The sequence below is a fragment of the Bison bison genome, unplaced genomic scaffold (genome assembly GCF_000754665.1).
Source record: "Bison bison bison isolate TAMUID 2011002044 unplaced genomic scaffold, Bison_UMD1.0 scf7180017864387, whole genome shotgun sequence".
In the NCBI taxonomy this organism is placed as follows: Eukaryota; Metazoa; Chordata; class Mammalia; order Artiodactyla; family Bovidae; genus Bison; species Bison bison.
The window spans coordinates 287,269-305,205 of NW_011494959.1; positions in this window are offsets into that span (position 1 = coordinate 287,269).

Here is a 17,937-nt window from a genome sequence, read left to right on the forward strand (position 1 = left end):
ATTTTTTTTTTTTTAAGTAAAAGTGCTGTGGCTCAGGCAATAAAGAATCTGCCAGCAATGAAGGAGATGTGGGTTGGATCCCTGGATTGGGAAGATCCCCTGGAGAAGGGAATGGCTACCCACTCTAGTATTCTTGCCTAGAGAATTCCATGGACAGAGGAGCCTGGCAAGTTACAGTCCATGTGATTGCAAAGATCTGGACGTGGCTGAATGACTAACACTTTCATAGTAGTAGTTTTCTGACTCGCTGGTAGCTCAGATGGTAAGGAATCTGCCTATAATGCAGGAGACCCAGGTTCAATCCCTGGGTCAGGAAGATCCCCTCGAGGAAGCAATGTCAACCCACTCCAGCATTCTTGCCCAGAGAATCCCATGGACAGAGGACCCTGGTGGGCTACAGTCCATGGGTCCATGGGGTCAAGGACATAAATGCTTTTCTCCTATCCTATCTCAGCTAGAGAGAAGCTAGTTCTAAAAAGCCATTTACAAAAAATGTATAAGAAGTTGAGGCTAATGTCCTGTTTCCTGGCTTGTCTTATAATGAGCTTCACCATCTAAGGGACTACTATCCTTGGGAGATATTTTTTTATTTTTTAAAGAAAATTTCACTTTCATTTATAAATTAGGAAAATATGTATTACATAAACAGTTACATATACCTTAAACATACATGCACAATGACAACATTTTGCAGTTTAATTTTGTCTCAACAAGCCACAAAATGTTTCTAAAAAGTGAGAAAAAAGAAAAAAGAAATTTCTTCATAGTCTGCCAATGAAGGGCATCAGTAAAGATAATCCAAAGTAGATGATGATCTCATGTTCCTCATTATCAATTTAAGCAAAAGAATGGAGTACTCCTGAAGAGTACAGTAAAAAACCTACCCACCTAGCTGTGAGGTTGTTCTTTGTCCATTCCTGGGCACCAAAGAACTATTCTCCTTTTACTTCACTATTTCCACTTGGCACTTTTCTTTATAGCATTAAACCATATTCCTTATACTCGCTGATTTCCAACTAGCTGGCTAGATTCTAACCATCCTGCATTTTATCAAGAACCTATTTGCAGGGACAGAACTAGATATGCAGACTTAGAGAATGGACATATGGACAAGGGTTGGGGGCAAAAGGGAGAGTGAGATGAATTGGGTGATTGGAATTGACATAAATACACTACCATGTGTAAAATAGGTAGCTAGTGGGAAGCTGCTGTACAGCACTGGGAGCTCAGCTCAGTGCTCTGTGATGAGCTAGAGGGGCGGGATGGTTGGGGGAAGGTCTAAAAGGGAGGTAATATGTGCCTACGTATAACTGACTCACTTAGTTAAAGAGCAGAAACTAAAACAACAGTGTACAACAATTATACTCAAATTTAAAAAAGCCCTGAATTACAAGGGAAAGATGAATAAAGTATTGCTTAACTTTATTAATGTATGCTTTAGACTTCTACCTACTCTCTTTAATTTTTTTATTGTTGTACAGTTAGTGTACAATATTATATAAGCTTTAGGTGAACAACATAGTGATTCACAATTTTTAAAGGTTATTCCACTTATAGTCATAATATATTGGCTACATTCCCTGTGTCAAACTTTCATTCTGGTAGTTTATTTATTTTATACATAGTACTCGCGATCTGTTATCCCCTACCCTTATATTGCCCTTCCCCTCTACTCTTTCCCCACTGGAACCACTAGTTTGTTCTCTGTATGTGTAAGTCTGTTTCTTTTTTGTTATATTCACTAATTTATTTTATTTTATTTTTATTCCACATATATCTTGATATCATATGATATTTGTCTTTCTTTGTCTTCCTTATTTCACTTAGCATAGTAGCTTCCAAGTCAATCCGTGTTTGTTGTAAATGGCAGAATTTCCTTTTTTTGGCTGTGTAATATTCCATTGTGCATATATACCACATCTTGTTTATCCATTTATCTATTGATGGACACTTAGGTTGCTTCCATAGCTTGGCGACTGTAAACAATGCTGTTATGAACTGTGAGGGGCATGTGTATTTTCAGATTTTGTTTTTATCAGGTATATACTCAGGAATGGGATTGCTGGGTCAGTTTTTTTAAAAACTTGCACGCTGTTTTCCATAATGGCTGCAACAATGTATATTCCTACCAACAGTGTATAAGGGTTCCTTTTTTCTATGAATCCTTGCCAGCATTTATTAATAATGGTCTTTGAATCATAGCTATTCTGACTGGTATGAGGTGATATCTCATTGTAGTTTTAAGTTGAATTTCTTGATGACTAATGATGCCAAGCATCTTTTCATGGAAGATATTGATAATGTGACTCCTGAATTTGAGGAATGGTTTTAAACATGGAGACTGCTTCTTCCCAAGATGCAAGGTTTGAAGAAATGACCCATCCACTCTTCTTTTGGCCGGGCTTTAAAACCTTAAGTGTGTCAGTCACACCTCCTTCTTATGCCTGGCCTCACTCCCCTGACACTCTCCCACTTCACTGGGCTTTCACACAAATGATCAGCACCCAAATGTCTGTATATTGAATAACATGACAATATGATAAATGAATACTGATGTCTCTTCATGCTTTAATTTGCACTTTTTAATTAAGAAATAGTTTTCATATATTAATTGAATGTTTGTGCTTATTTTATATGAAATGCTGATTCATGTATTTTCCTTCTTTTTTATAGAAATGGTTATTTCTTTTTACTATGTTGATTAATAACTATTATTTATATTTTAGATTTAATTAGCCTTTATCTGTCAGATGTGGTATATATTTGAAGCATACCATTTAGCATCTATTTTTGGTATTTTTTTAAAACAAAGAACTATTTTATTATTATGTAGACAAACATATCTTTCTAGATTTTGAAGAATGTATTTCTAAAAAATGCAAATTGATGAGGACAATTATGCATAAATTGGAGTATAAAGTGTGCATAATCTAACATTATGATAAATATAGTGATGAAACATTATTACCATTATTATTATTATTGTCATTTCCACATTATTGATAACTTTTGCCAACATCATTTATTGGAGAGTGAAACTTACCTCTGCTAATATCAATTTTATCTCTATCTTACAATAAATTATCTCATATATTTATAATTATTTTAGATATTTCAGTTATTTTTAATTGATTCATTTATTCCTCAGTACTACAAAGCTTCAGTTACTATAGTTGTATATTATACTTTATTTTTCTAATAGTATACCTTCTTGTTAATCTCCTTTTCCTTGAATTTTCATGGTTATGTGTATATATTTATCATTCACTTTCTTTGCTAAATGAACTTTAGAATTATTTGGTTAACTGTTTCCTCCCCCAAAATTTATATTGATTTTTAAATTTGATTGCTTTGCATTATAAAATAATTCAAAGGGAATTTACAATTTTACAGTTGAGTTACTATCCCCCAATACTTGTAATCCCTACTCATTTATTCATATTACTTATATTTTAATATTTTTCTTCATATTTTTAATTATTATCTTAAAATATGTATATATATAAAACACCATACAGAAAGCCTGTCTATAACTGGACATATAAACTCTCCTTGATTACTTTTTACACTTTTTAGCTCTTTGAGGTGTGATTGGCAAATGAGCATTACAGTTAAGCTGTACAACTTGAAGCTTTCATATAAACAGATTCTGAAATGATCACATCAAGCTATTTAACACAGCCATCATCTCACATGGTGACCATTTCTTTCCTTCCTTCTCTCTGTCCTTCCTTTTTCCTTCCTTCTTCTTCTTTCTCCATTTTTTTTCTTAATTTCCATACATACATGTGTGTGTATATATATATGTATATGTATATGTATATATATATATATATATATATATTTCATTTTCTTTAAACAGGTTAATTCAAACTTGTCTCTAGAAAGAAAGAAAGGACACAGGGAGACTGTGTTACTGTCTTTATGAATTAAGGAAGAACTCAGCCAGGAAAGACAAAATTAAACCTACATAGAGAAATCTGAAAATTTATAAAATGCATTCACAGAACAGTAACAGCAATTAAATTTACCAGTAAAATTGCATTAACAGTTTACTTCACTTGTAAGTCAAGGAATACAAATTAAATTAAAATATAAGATATTATAATTACTTTATAGAAGTTGACAACTTATATAATATATTAATACTCTGGAAATATATCTAGAATTGCTCACTGTAAGTTTGTTAAAAAAAAATCTACCGACAAAAGTCAAGTTAAATAAATTATAGTTTAGTTGTATAATGAAATATTGAGAAATTTTAAGCAGGTATGGCTAGTTTTAACTCTCCAGGCTTAGGCTTCCATCTGCCTAGTTTCAAATTCTCACTTTCACATTTTTTGAGTAAAGATTAAACTCTCAATGTATCTGTGACTCTATGTCTTCATCAGTAAGAGTAAATAAATTCTGACAGTGGAAGTTGAAAGTATCAGTCGCTCAGTCTGTCTGACTTTTTGTAATCCCAAAGACTGTAGCCAGCCAGGCTCCTCTGTTCATGGAATACTCCAGGCAAGAATAATGGAGTGGGTATCCATTCCCTTCTCCAGGTAATCATGCCCAACTGTAAGTTGACTATACAGATTGACTGTAATAACACAACTCACAGCTGAGAACAGTTTCTAACTTACCCTTAACATTCATTGTGTGGTATCTATTGTTGAAAGGATAATATAGAAATTCTTTTATTGAAAGGAAAACATTTCTAATTTTTCAGTGAATAAAAACAGCAAAAAAGGATTTTGCAGCTGTCTTTTTCAATGCCAAGAAATAAAAACACTATAGATGATCATCTATAAAATATGGAATCATAAACTATTTTTATTATTTTAGTTCCTTTATAAATTAAATTTGCAGTAAGTATATGATCTAATGAAGTAAAATTATCAATATGGTCCAAAGAAGAGAAGGAAAATCTTTAGTTACTTGAAAAGTAACAATCTCAGTTATTGGTCTGATAAATGGGAAAATAAAATATAAATGTATACTGAAAATTCAAGTTGCAATAAAACCTTTTTTAAAAAAAATCAAGAATTACATAAGTAAAATCATTGACCAGATCTGTAATATTCCAATTATATATGTCATGATATCAGAACCATTTGGTACAGCCATCAGTAACAGAGTGTGTTTTTTTCTATCAATCTTAGCAACCTAGACTTAGGAGGGGAGAAAAAGAAAAAGGATGATTAAGAGAAAAAATTAACTCAGAGCCTGAGTCTGTGCTCCAAAAGATTGCAGAAAACACCTTTTTGTATGCTTCACATGTCCATTTCTTAATGTCTAATTCTTTTCAACATATAATGACCAGAATTATTCACATTATAATGGAACCAAAATGCAAATTACTACCACACTAGGCAATTCTTTTAGACCATCAAATGAGATGAAAATGTGTGTTATCTTATGTTCACACTATCCTTGTAAAATAACTCAGGGTAGCTCACAAATGAAAGACAAGGAGGAAAAATAATGCAATGGGTTACAAATTTCTTGAGAGGTGATAATCAGCATTCAGCTAAATATAGTGGCGCTCAGTCAAGATGAAAAAAGTGAAAAACTATTCAAAACACTTCTGCCCACTTAAACGGTCAGTATAAAGAAAATATTAATAAACTGGCATGTGATGTACTATAATTACCTTTCCAAATTTGTTACTGCATTAAGTATGATTTGAATTATTTCTCAAGATGGGATTTAAATATGTTCTCTATTTAAAATACACACCTTTATAATATTTCTTTTATTTTCTCCACTGTGGCTCTTTTCCATCTAGCTTTCTCATGTAAATTGCTGGCTGCCTATAATTTGTTGTTGCAGCTATTTCCCTTCTTACATGCTTCTGCCTATTATTTTGTGGTATCTCTCTGGAGAAGGGAATTTTAATAACTGTTATTTTAACCATATTCTTCATTTTTATTTTTGTACTAGGAACTTGCAAACTTTTATATATTATCATACTTTTTTGCTGGAAGCTCTTAATTTCTAATAAATATTTGTCTTTTGTATTACATTTTTATAGAACTTTGTTTTTAGAGATATTTTTGCCAGAAGTTGTCATCATTTTTAAGTTAATTGACTTAGTTTAATCTTGCCACTCTACTGTATGGTATAGTTGCAAGGTTAGATCAAAATCATACACAGAGTTATGTTGTTTTCTCCTTATTGAAAGAATACAGCAAATATTTACAGGTGACTTTGTTTTTCTTTCAGGAGAAAAAATTCATGAATTTAAAATTCATGAAAAGCATATGTATCTACGTACATATATAGGCATATGCTCACTACTTTTAAACAATGGCAGGGAATTATTTAAAATTAAAAACAATTTTTTCAGTAAAAACACAGTACCATGATGACACTATATATACTCTAAATTGCTTACAAAGTGCATCAAATTTATTGATTCTTTATACCTCACACAACTCTACAAGTTAAGCACTCACTGTTATTTACTCTATTTTACATAAAAGAAAACAGGCTTAGAGACACTGAGTAACTAATGAGGCCACACAGCAAGGAAGTGGCAGACCCCAGGTAGTGTAGCTCCAGAGCCCTAATTTATACTTGTCATTATTATTGTTGCATTCCTTAATAACTTAAGCAGTAAAAAAAAAATCCTTATAATTAGGTATATTTAGAATGAATCCTCTTTAAGAGATAATAGTGGCTTAGATGGTAAAGCATCTGCCTGCAATACAGGAGACCCAAGTTGGATCCTTGGATTGGGAAGATCCTCTGGAGAACGGAATGGCTACCCACTCCAGTACTCTCTCCTGGAAAATTCCATGGACAGAGGAGCCTGGCAGGCTACAGTCCATGGGGTTGCAAAGAGCCGGACATGGCTGAGTGACACAGTTAATACTTTTTAAGAATTTTCAGGGCTAGAATTGTTTTACTTGCATTACATTGAAAAAATCACATGAATTAAAGAACTTAACCTACATAACTCAATAACATAGGTGTGTTTTATCCCCATGTTGGAAATAAGGCACCTGTGGTTTCATGAGATCAACCTAAAGTCACACAAGCAAATTATTTTGCAAGTAGTAATGCCGGTAACGATTCTAACTCAGAGTCAGGCTCTGGAAGTCACAGCTGTGAGTTAGAGACACCAAGTAACTTTTCTCACTTGTCTTGGTTGCTTGTTACTGATGCAGATGTGAATGGGCAGTATCTAATGGTTCAAATCCAGATTTAAATTGCTCTTTCAGGCTGTGTAGGTTTGTCCTCAACAAAGTCTTTTCCACCTGAAGAGGTGTGATTGGAATTCTTTAAGGTACTGTGCCAAATTAGTGAAAGCAATTCTAGAACAAAAAGCAAAAATGAACCAATTTCAACATGATAAATGTTAGACGGATACTTGAAATAAAAATTTATAGAGAGGTCTTGCTAAGAAAAAACTTTTATGCAAATATCAGTTTTTATAAACAAATGCAAACACACAAAAGTATAACACTTCATAAATGAAACTTCTGAGTGTCTAGGCATTACACACACACAGGGAATTGCCATTGTATGACTAGGAAATCCACACAGTTCTTTAATTGCTGATGTAGAGGTATATTTGCGTACATTATCTCTTACTTTGGACTACCTTATTCTTTTTTCAAAAGAAGTTAGATACTTATTCTTTATTTTAGGAATCTGGCATTATAATGGTATGAAATTGTCAATAGCCAGAAAGAACAGTTTGTGAATATAATCTATATTTAATCTGAGCAATGTGTCAGACTCTTCTTAAGTAATTACGATTAAACATCTCTACTTTGAATTTCTTTTTTTTTTTTTTTTGCTATCAATAATAAAAAATCCCCTAACCCTATAAAATACGAAGAATTGTCTGGATGATGACTTACATCTAAATCCTGAAACTACAAATTAAAATCCTGATTCTCTATCAGTCTTACATGTCTGTGGTACCTGTTTACCCTGCCTTTTGAAAAACGATTTTGGGGATGGGGCTTCCCTGATCATCCAGTGGTTAAGATTCTGCCTTGCAAGGCAAAGGACACTGGTTCAGTCCCTGGTCTGGGAAGACCCCACATGCTGTGGAGCAACTAAATACATGTGCCACAACTACTGAGCTCATGGGCAGCAACTACTGAAGCCACGCACCTAGATCCCGTGCTCCACAAGAGAAGTCACCACAGAGAGAGGCCCACACATTGCAGTGAAGAGTAGCCCCTACTCTTCACAGCTAGAAAAGCCAGTGTACAGCAACAAAGACTCAGCACAGCCAAATAACTAAATCTTTTAAAAATATTTTTTTTATTGTTTAAATTCACTAAAATTAAGATCTCTTTTAGATAGGTCCATTTGAATCATATTAGATATTTTGTAATGAATTAAGAGATGTATAAAAGAAGCCTGAATTCTAACCCAGGAAAAATGGTTCTTTGAGACATGTGTCTGCAATCTACTCCATCTGCTGGGTTTTTGAATATAGTCTCTATTTCTTGCCCCAACAATTCATCTGTTGATTTATTCATCTGTCGTGTGGCAAGAAGTCTGAGTTTGGACTTGGTAACACTCTCAGGAATGATTTCTCTGTGGCATGCAAAGCTGTTTGATACCATTCTTACCACAGCAGAACTTCTTTCAAAATTAGAGTCTATTCTCTCAAACTTTGCCTCAGCTTTATCAACTAAGTCTATGTAATACTTTAAATCCTTTGTTATTTTAATAATTGTTTGCCAACTTATATGGTTGTAATTCACAGTACCCAAAACAATTGCAATAGTAGCATCAAAAATCACTGACCACGGGTCACCATAGCAAATATAAAAATAATGACAAGTTTTAAAATATTCTGAGGATTACCAAATATGACACAGAGACATGAAGTGTAAAAGTGCAGCATCTGTAAAGCACTGTAGAGCAAAGCACAGTACAATGAGTATGCCTATAAATACAATTCTTTAATGTTTCTCAAAAGGAAAGCAATAGTATAAAAGTTAGCCAAAATATTCACATTATCAAAGAAAAATGAATCATGTCACTTATATAGCACTGAATGTATGAAAGAAGAAATGGTTTCATTTAGTAGGTTCATGAAATCCATCTTTATAATAATATTTTTGTAAGAATTCTATTTATAATAAATTTTATATGGAATTTGGATACTTTAAACAATTTGAGGATAGCACATATTAGAATAATATCAATATAAAAATATATATGTCAAAATGAAATACCAGGGTTATAAAATGGTCAGCTATGTTTATTGTGGGGCTTCCATGGTGGTTCAGATGGTAAAGAATCTGCTTACAATGCAGGAGAGCTGGGTTCGACCCCTGGGTCAGAGAGATCTCCTGAAGGAAATGGCTACCCACTCCAGTATTCTTGCTTGGAGAATTCCACAGACAGAGGAGCCAGGTGAGCTACAGTCCATGGGGTCACAAACAGTCGGACAAGACTGAGCGACTAACATACCCACAAATATAAACAATGTTTATTTTTACATGAAGTCATAATATTAGCCACTACACAAATCTATTTGCCAGGGAAAGTGCCTTCTTTTTAAATTTTCAAAGTATACATTTCAATGATTTGTTTGAATGTGTTTGAGTGTGTCTTTGAAAATAGCAAAAGTCTAATTATAGACTATGTTTTACAAGAAAGGTTCTTTAACTATATTTGTAATTAGTGACTATTTACTAACAGTTATATTTTATTCTATGTATTTTAGTCATTAATGAGTATATGTCAAGTGTCTCTTGTAGTATTTTGATCTGTTCTAGGCATTTGGAAGTGCATGAAGTAGTTACAGGCATTGTAAGTTCTCTCAAAGCATTTATAGAAATATTGTTTTCTGATTTTTCACCTAAAATATCCCTAGGTAATATCCCTTCAAAAATACAAGTTTCTATGATAAAAACAAAAACCAAAAAAGTCTAATTACATTAGTATAAGATTTTGTAGATATTTTTAAATGAAATTAATTTATTTAAAACGTCTAAAATAGGATGAACATTTTGTCTATACTGAAATAAAAATATTTTGTTATAGTCTCTATCAAAAGATTTTTTAAACCCCTACTTCCTGAATTTAAAAGAGAGTGCCATAGTAAATTTTTGTGTAATAACTTTTTTATGCTGTTCTATTTTCAAAGATGTTTTTGAGAAGTACAAATTCTGGGTATTAAATTATCTTATATAATATTTTGTAAATTTAATACATATTTATGTAAAGTAAATTAGTATCATAATGAAATAAGATTATATCATTGCCCAAGGTCATTTAACTCAAGTTTCAATCTGGGTTTAAGATGGTATTTATTCTTTTTGCAATGAAAAAACTATGATATTAAGTAAATCTCATGATTTACTATGAGCATTCTATCCTCATAAATTTGCTGCAAAGAATTGCCTCAGTATTGTGTCCTGTGGAAGACCAAAAATTATACATTTGCATAATTTTACTATGTAGCTGCCATAAGCAAATAACTATTATAACACCTCACATTTGTGACTTTTGCTACAAAACATTTTGAAATTGAATTTCAATGTTGGAAATCTGTTGACCTTGAAAATGCAACAAAAAAAATATTTTATCAAGATGAGAATCTTAAGGGTGTTTCTGTTACACATAGACTAAAACTTAAGAAGCTAAAATTTTACTTTATTATGCTTTTTTAAAACCTCTGTTTAAGAACAAAGTTTCAACTTGCGTATCAGGACTATTTTTCTTTTAACTTCCAAATATATACAGAAAGAATCTATTCCATAAATATCTTACTCTACTTACCAATTAAATCACTTTCTGTGGTATTTGTCATTTGTGTGTATTTGTATTTACTTAGAAAAAGCAAAACAGTTTTGGAGCCCTAGAAAGTTTATTAGATCTAGATTGAGAACCATTTAAAATAATTGAAAACCATTTCCCTTACAATTTTAGATTGAAATACAAATATAATACGTTTTGCTTGTACATCTTTATACTTAAAAAGAGAATGCCAAGTGTGTTTATATTCAAAATTAAGTCAATAAATGTATCAGTTATACGCTATTCGCAGAAGAAAAATAGAAAAGGAATTAGAATCAGAACAGAGGGATCACAAAAGGAGAGGAAAATGAGAGGCACATGTGTGTATTGGAACACGTGAACCCACACCCAGTGCACAAAAACAACCAGGAGTAAAGGTAATAACGAGAAATACTGTGGTTTTAATGATACTCTAATAAGAGTTGTCAATTTCTGTTGAAAAAAATATTCCTGTCCTTTGTTTAGAAATTTCAGTTCAGTTCAGTTGTCGTTCACTCATGTCCGACTCTTTGCGACCCCATGAATTGCAGCACGCCAGGCCTGCCTGTCCATCACCAACTCCTGGAGGTCACTCAAACTTACATCCATCGAGTCAGTGATGCCATTCAGCCATCTCATCCTCTGCTGTCCCCTTCTCCTCCTGCCCCCAATCCCTCCCAGCATCAGAGTCTTTTCCAATGAGTCAACTCTTCTCATGAGGTGGCCAAAGTACTGGAGTTTCAGCTTCAGCATCAGTCCTTCCAATGAACACCCAGGACTGATCTCCTTTAGGATGGACTGGTTAGATCTCCATGCAGTCCAAGGAACTCTCAAGAGTCTTTTCCAACACCACAGTTCAAAAGCATCACTTCTTCCGTACTCAGCTTTCTTCACAGTCCAACTCTCACATCCATACATGACCACTGGAAAAACCATACCCTTGACTAGACGGACCTTTGTATGTGTAAAAAAAAATTTGTTTTCCACTGTTTTATATACGTGTCAGGATGAACACATTTTCATGCAGTTTATCTTAACAAGGACAAAGACATTCTACAAGTGGGGAAAGCACCAGCCACATATCCCAGAATGCACTAAATAGAACATACTGGATTATATCTCTGTAGGTAAGAACTGACCATGAATTCAATTAAGGACATATGGTTTTTCCGATAGAATTTTGAAATAAATGAATGTGAAGAATGGTGTGTGCATGTTGGAATATGCTGCTGCTGCTGCTAAGTCGCTTCAGTCGTGTCCAACTCTGTGCGACCCCACAGATGGCAGCCCACCAGGCTCCGCCGTCTCTGGGATTCTCCAGGTAAGAACACTGGAATGGGTTGCCATTTCCTTCTCCAATGCATGAAAGTGAAAAGTGAAAGTGAAGTCGCTCAGTCATGTCCGACTCTTCGCGACCCCATGGACTGCAGCCTACCAGGCTCCTCCATGCATGGAATTTTCCAGGCAAGAGTAATGGAGTGGGTTGCTATTGCCTTCTCTGATGTTGGAATATAGGTGTCAACAAAAATGGAAAATAGATGTCAACTAGAAATTTTCACAACCTAAAAGTTAGGTTATGTTTTATTTGGTGGAACTTTTTAGGACTTCAAGCCCAGGACTTCAAGAGGCAGCATCTCAAGCAATTCTGAGGAAACTACTCTGATGAGATGACGGGTGGGAGATCTTGGATATATAAACTTTTGCAACAAAGGGAAAGTAGTAAGAACAAAAGGCTATTGTTAGTAAAAGAAAACTAGATATCTCAAGTTAAGGAATTTAGCACTTTTCTATGTATAGGAAAATGCAAGAGTCTGGGCTCACTGAAATCATTTATTTGATATGCACCTAAGCTGTCTGGACTAGTATTCTGTTCTTTCACAGTATCCTGAGATTACTTGTGTGTTAGTTGCTCAGTATTGTCTGACTCTACTGTAGGCCTCCAGATTCCTCTGTCCATGGAATTCTCCAAGCAAGAATACTGGTGTGGGTTGCCATTTCCTTCTCCAGGGAATCTTCCTTACCTAGGAATGGAACCCGTGTCTCCCACACTGCAGGCAGATTCTTTTCCATTTGAGCTATTCGGGATGCCTCAGGGCTCACCATAGGGAGTAGCTGTAGTCTGATATCAGCTGGATGGCAGGTATTCTTCGTTTCCTTCCTGAATTCCCCCAGGGCTCACCAGCTCACCACTGCCACCTGTGGCTGGAATCTCTGATGACTGTGACATCCTTTGTTTGCTGACATAGCAGGCAATATTCCATTTTGCATAGTGAATATGATTTTGTTTTCTATACTTCATCTCTTCCTTTTTTGTTTTTCTAGAAGTCTAGTTTTTCTGTCAGAATGATCTCTTTGTACAATAGATAATGTTGGTGGGAATGTCGCATTCAGAGTTCTTTTCTCTCACTAGTACATGATATGCTTCAGGTCTCATAAATGCCCTCTTGCTGCCTAGATAGGATGCTGCATAAAAATTGAAAATACTTAGCACTGTCCCTGTAAAAAATTAATAAATGGAGACTTCAATTAAAATAAATTTGGGAGACCATAAGGGGAAGCTCCCATATACCAGGAGGACAGCTGGGCCCATCATGAAAAAGAAAGATTTCCTTTTCTTGCCTGGCAAGAGTGCAGCCAATGAGAGACTGTTTCAACTCAACCCATGAAAAATCACTGTACTTCAAACTCTTAGTTCCTCCAGTGGGCTCTTTGTTTTCTATAGCCCTCCTGACTTCCTTTTCTTTTCTTTAAAGTAATTCTTTTCTCCTTGTTGAAGGGGGTTTGCAAGTGGTGAGCCATCATTGCAGACCTTAATTACAATTCTTTGCTGATCTTGAATAAACACCTTTTGGGGAAACATACCTAGCTGTTTATTTGTTTAGGTCCATATCCCACTGTGGCACTGTCTGGATGTTGTAGCCACGCATTCCGGGAAACAAACTCACTCAGAAGGACAATGCAGATAGTGGAGCGCAGTTTATTACACCAGCGGGCCCAAGGCAGGGTCTCCTCTTAGCCAAGGACCCCGACCAGCATTTGTGAAAATCTTTTATACCCCATGTGTACGTGTCTGAACCCACCACTCCAAATTCCTTGAGACTTACATAAACCAAGGAAAATACAATCCCAATAACCCCATCATTCACGTGCTATGTGCTCATGTGCTCAAACAGTCAAACAATTAGCCAATAATCAATAAACCCGAGGTTACACTCTGATAGATACAGAAAAAATTATGTCCTGTCTGGAGGAAGGGGTGATTAGTGTATGTTTTCTCTTAGGCGATGAGTAACCTAGATACGACATTCAAGGTTCCTCTGTCTGGAGGGGGTCTTATCCTTCTGTTGTTTTTATAGGCACTAAACACAGAGTTCAGAGTCCATTGGAAAGGTGGCCAAGCATGATCAGCATGAACAGGCCTAAGATAGAGTCCAGGCCCTATGAATTCCTTCTTCATGGACAAAAGAAGATTTATTTGCTTTCATCAGCCACATCTCTTGACCTGCTCTATTAATTCCATTTCCTTCTACTGGCTAAGTTATGAGCCTCTAAGTTTCAAATAACTTCCCTTCTAATCATCATTATCCAGAGAAAATCTGTAGTTTGTGCAACCAAAGACATATTTGTGGTTTTATTTTCCATCAGTGCTTATGTTGTTCACACTATACTTTTGCCTTCAGATTTTCTAAACAAATATTTAATTGCACATAGTAGCTATATTCATTTCCTCCCAGAAAGTTTAATTTAATAAGTGTCAAAGCTCTGCTAAATTTGCAGCTAGATTTTTTAGCTTTTCTTTAAAATGTTTCTTAGTAATGAGTCCAACATTTCACAACAGTTTTCAAATTAATCAGTACAACATTTGAGTTGGCCTCATTTGATCACTAATGGTGATATATGTGACAGATCTTTTAGAATCCCATCAACCAGTCATTTCTCCTTTTCCTTTTAGTTTTCAGAACTATGATTTTATTTCTGCAGCCAAGGGCTTATCACAGGCGTATCATTATAATTGTACTTTGTTTTGATAATTATTGGTCTAGAAAAGTTTATGAATACTTCTGGTCAATGAGACCTAAATGGAACTTTGTAGCTGTGCTTTGGCTGAAGATTTTGTTCTCTTGTTTAAAGAGTGAAACACATGAGGACAAATAACCTGTATGATGCCCTTCTTTTCAGCTTTCAGCTGTTGAGTGAGTGGTGAGCTAATTAGAACTGCTTTAGCCCAGAGAAGATATAGTAAGGATGGTATTCGGCTAGAAAGACGAGAAGGGATTGAGTTTGGACTGTTTTTGTTTGGTCATTTTGTTTTTGTTTTCACCCATGCCACATAGTGTGCTGAACCCTGGGATTCCACTTCCTCTGACCTGGGAATGAACGCAAGCCCCAGTGGAAAGGCGGAGTCTTAACCACTGGACTGCCTGGGAAGTCCCTGCCCTGTTGTTTTTGAGCAATTGAAAGTTACATCTGCCTAATTCCACAATATTAAGATTTCTGTGTTTGCTGGTGCAGCTTGGCGCTATGCAAACCTATGGAGTATGTTCTTAATCAAGTCTACATGTGACTACTGTCCATCACGATGGGACTTTGTTTCTCTCACAGTGGAAAGTGCAGCAAAAGCATGCTAATATGTTAAAAAATCAGAGGAAAAGACATTTCCTTTGGTATGATCCACTATTCAGTTCAGTTACTCAGTTGTGTCCGACTCTTTGTGACCCCATGGACTACAGCACACCAGACCTCCCTGTCCATCTCCAAATCCCGGAGTTTACTCAAACTCATGTCCATTGAATCGGTGATGCCAACCAACCATGTTATCCTCTGTTGTCCTCTTCTCCTCCAACCTTCAATCTTTCCCAGCACTAGGGTCTTTTCGAATGAGTCAGTTCTTCACATTAGGTGGCCAAAGTATTGGAGTTCCAGCTTCAGCATCAGTCCTTCCAATGAATATTCAGGACTGATTTCCTTTAGGATGGACTGGTTGGATCTCCCTGCAGTCCAAGGTTAGGGTTGGACTAATTCAAAAGCATCAGTTCTTCGGTGCTCAGCCTTCTTCACAGTCCAACTCTCACATCCATACATGATTACTGGAAAAACCATAGCTTTGACTAGATGGACCTTTGTTGGCAAAGTAATGTCTGCTTTTTAATAAAATGAATCATATGAATTGGAAATAGATATCAATTGTCATGAACAAGTAGTATCATTCATGATTAAAGAAGCAATATTAACATACACAGTAAGTTAACAAGTTTTAATTACAACATTACACATTTCAATTATTATTTAGTATTCTGAAAATATCCAATTTAAGAGCTACTTGGGATATTTTCATTTTATTTTAAATTGATAACTAAATAATGTTATTATTCTGTGTATTAGGGAAGAACTAACTGGCTGAACTAGTTGAATGAAAATAATGTGAGTGTCCATAAGAATGCTATTCTGATAACAATATTTATACAAAAGAATGCATAACATTTCTTATGAAAAAGGAATGCATGGTACTAAATGAAAACAAAAATCAAAATGAATCTAGAAATTACAAACTACTAGATAAAATATGATGAAAGATAAAATATAAAATCCTCATCCAGTTGAAATGAAATATGTTATATATATAAATAATTTTTAATTTTAAAACATGTAATCCTTTCAGAGTGTTTTAAATTGTACACCAACATACTTCTTAATTTAATTTCATAAAGAAATTTCTGTTTGGAGACTTTACAAAAAGAAGTTAATCTGTCGATTGATGAGGATGTGGCCTTGCTAGTAGCATTGATGAAATGTTTTATGCTAAAATATCAATACTTACAGTCTCCAAAGCACAATGGTGTTAATTATACCAGCTCTTATTTAAAATAATGTGGAGAACAGGAGTTGAACAGCAACAACAAAAAGCCATCCTGTTAAAAAGAAAATGCTTCTGCCCAGTTGGCCTTAATTAAATATGAACAAGTTACAAGGCTTAATAATCAAGGGCACAAGATATTAAAGATACTTAAGGAGATGGATTACTGTTTTGTTTGGGTTCTACTTTTGCCCCCTTGAGAAATTAAATACTGACATGATTACCTTCATTAAAGTACTTTTAATTTCTCTCAAAATATTTCATTCCACCTAATGCTGTTATAAATAGGGTGCAGTCCAAAGGTAATTAATCCATTGTGTGGCAAGAGAGAAATATAATGTGCTTACCTTGACTTCTTTTACTGTCAATTAGTTCCCATACACAGCTATTGGAAATCACAATCAGTTTTACCCATTAATCTTGTGGAATAAAGTTCTGTATACTGAGATTCTTAGATACAGAGTGTGTATATTAATCTACAACTTATAAAAGAATGATATTGCTAAGCAAAGTTTGATATATTCACTTTCATTTGTGTTGCAACACATGAATTCTCACTGTTTGCAGACATAATGTAATCATGCAGTTGATCATAAATTTATTTCACCTAGGATTCAAATGATCAGTTTATGCAATAAGTATTTACAATAAAATGTCATTGTATGAAGGGAATCTAATATTTTCTAATAATACATTTGCTAACAAATACAAATGAGTGTTCCTTGTCTTAAAATATTTGCATATTGGAACATTTTTCTCATGGGAAATGTCATCTTGTTAAGATAAATTTTTCCTGAACTCCAATTGATGCAAAGAAATGTTAATCAGTTTTAGCTTTTCAACACTTAAAAATTTTCCACCTCACTATTATCAAGAAAGTGAACTTGGTTTTTGGTGGCAGACTGAAAGCATGTTTTCATCTTTCAATGACTTGTCAAAAGTTTATTAATATGATAGCCTGACTATTGCTTTTGTGGTTTTAGAGAATGTGATTGTGTTCTAAATCAAAAGTAATTTATGTGAACAGGTGAGAGTGCAGGATACAAGAGGACACTTTCTGAGAGACAGAGAAATGGGAAAAAAATAAAACTTTAGAGGGTTCCATTAGAAATATTAGATATATTGAGGTTATTTGGTAATTTATATTTTTTCCTTGAGTGTGCTAAAATTCATGCCTATGTATTTTTTCTCTCTTTTATTCTGGAAAAATATTATGGGCCTACAAATTTATACTTGTATTTGGGAGGGGTCTCCTCACACTTTGTTTTTATCAGCAAACACCTCAGAACTGTTGAGGACTAGTGAGGATCAATGTCAGGGCTGATTATTTCTAGAGACTA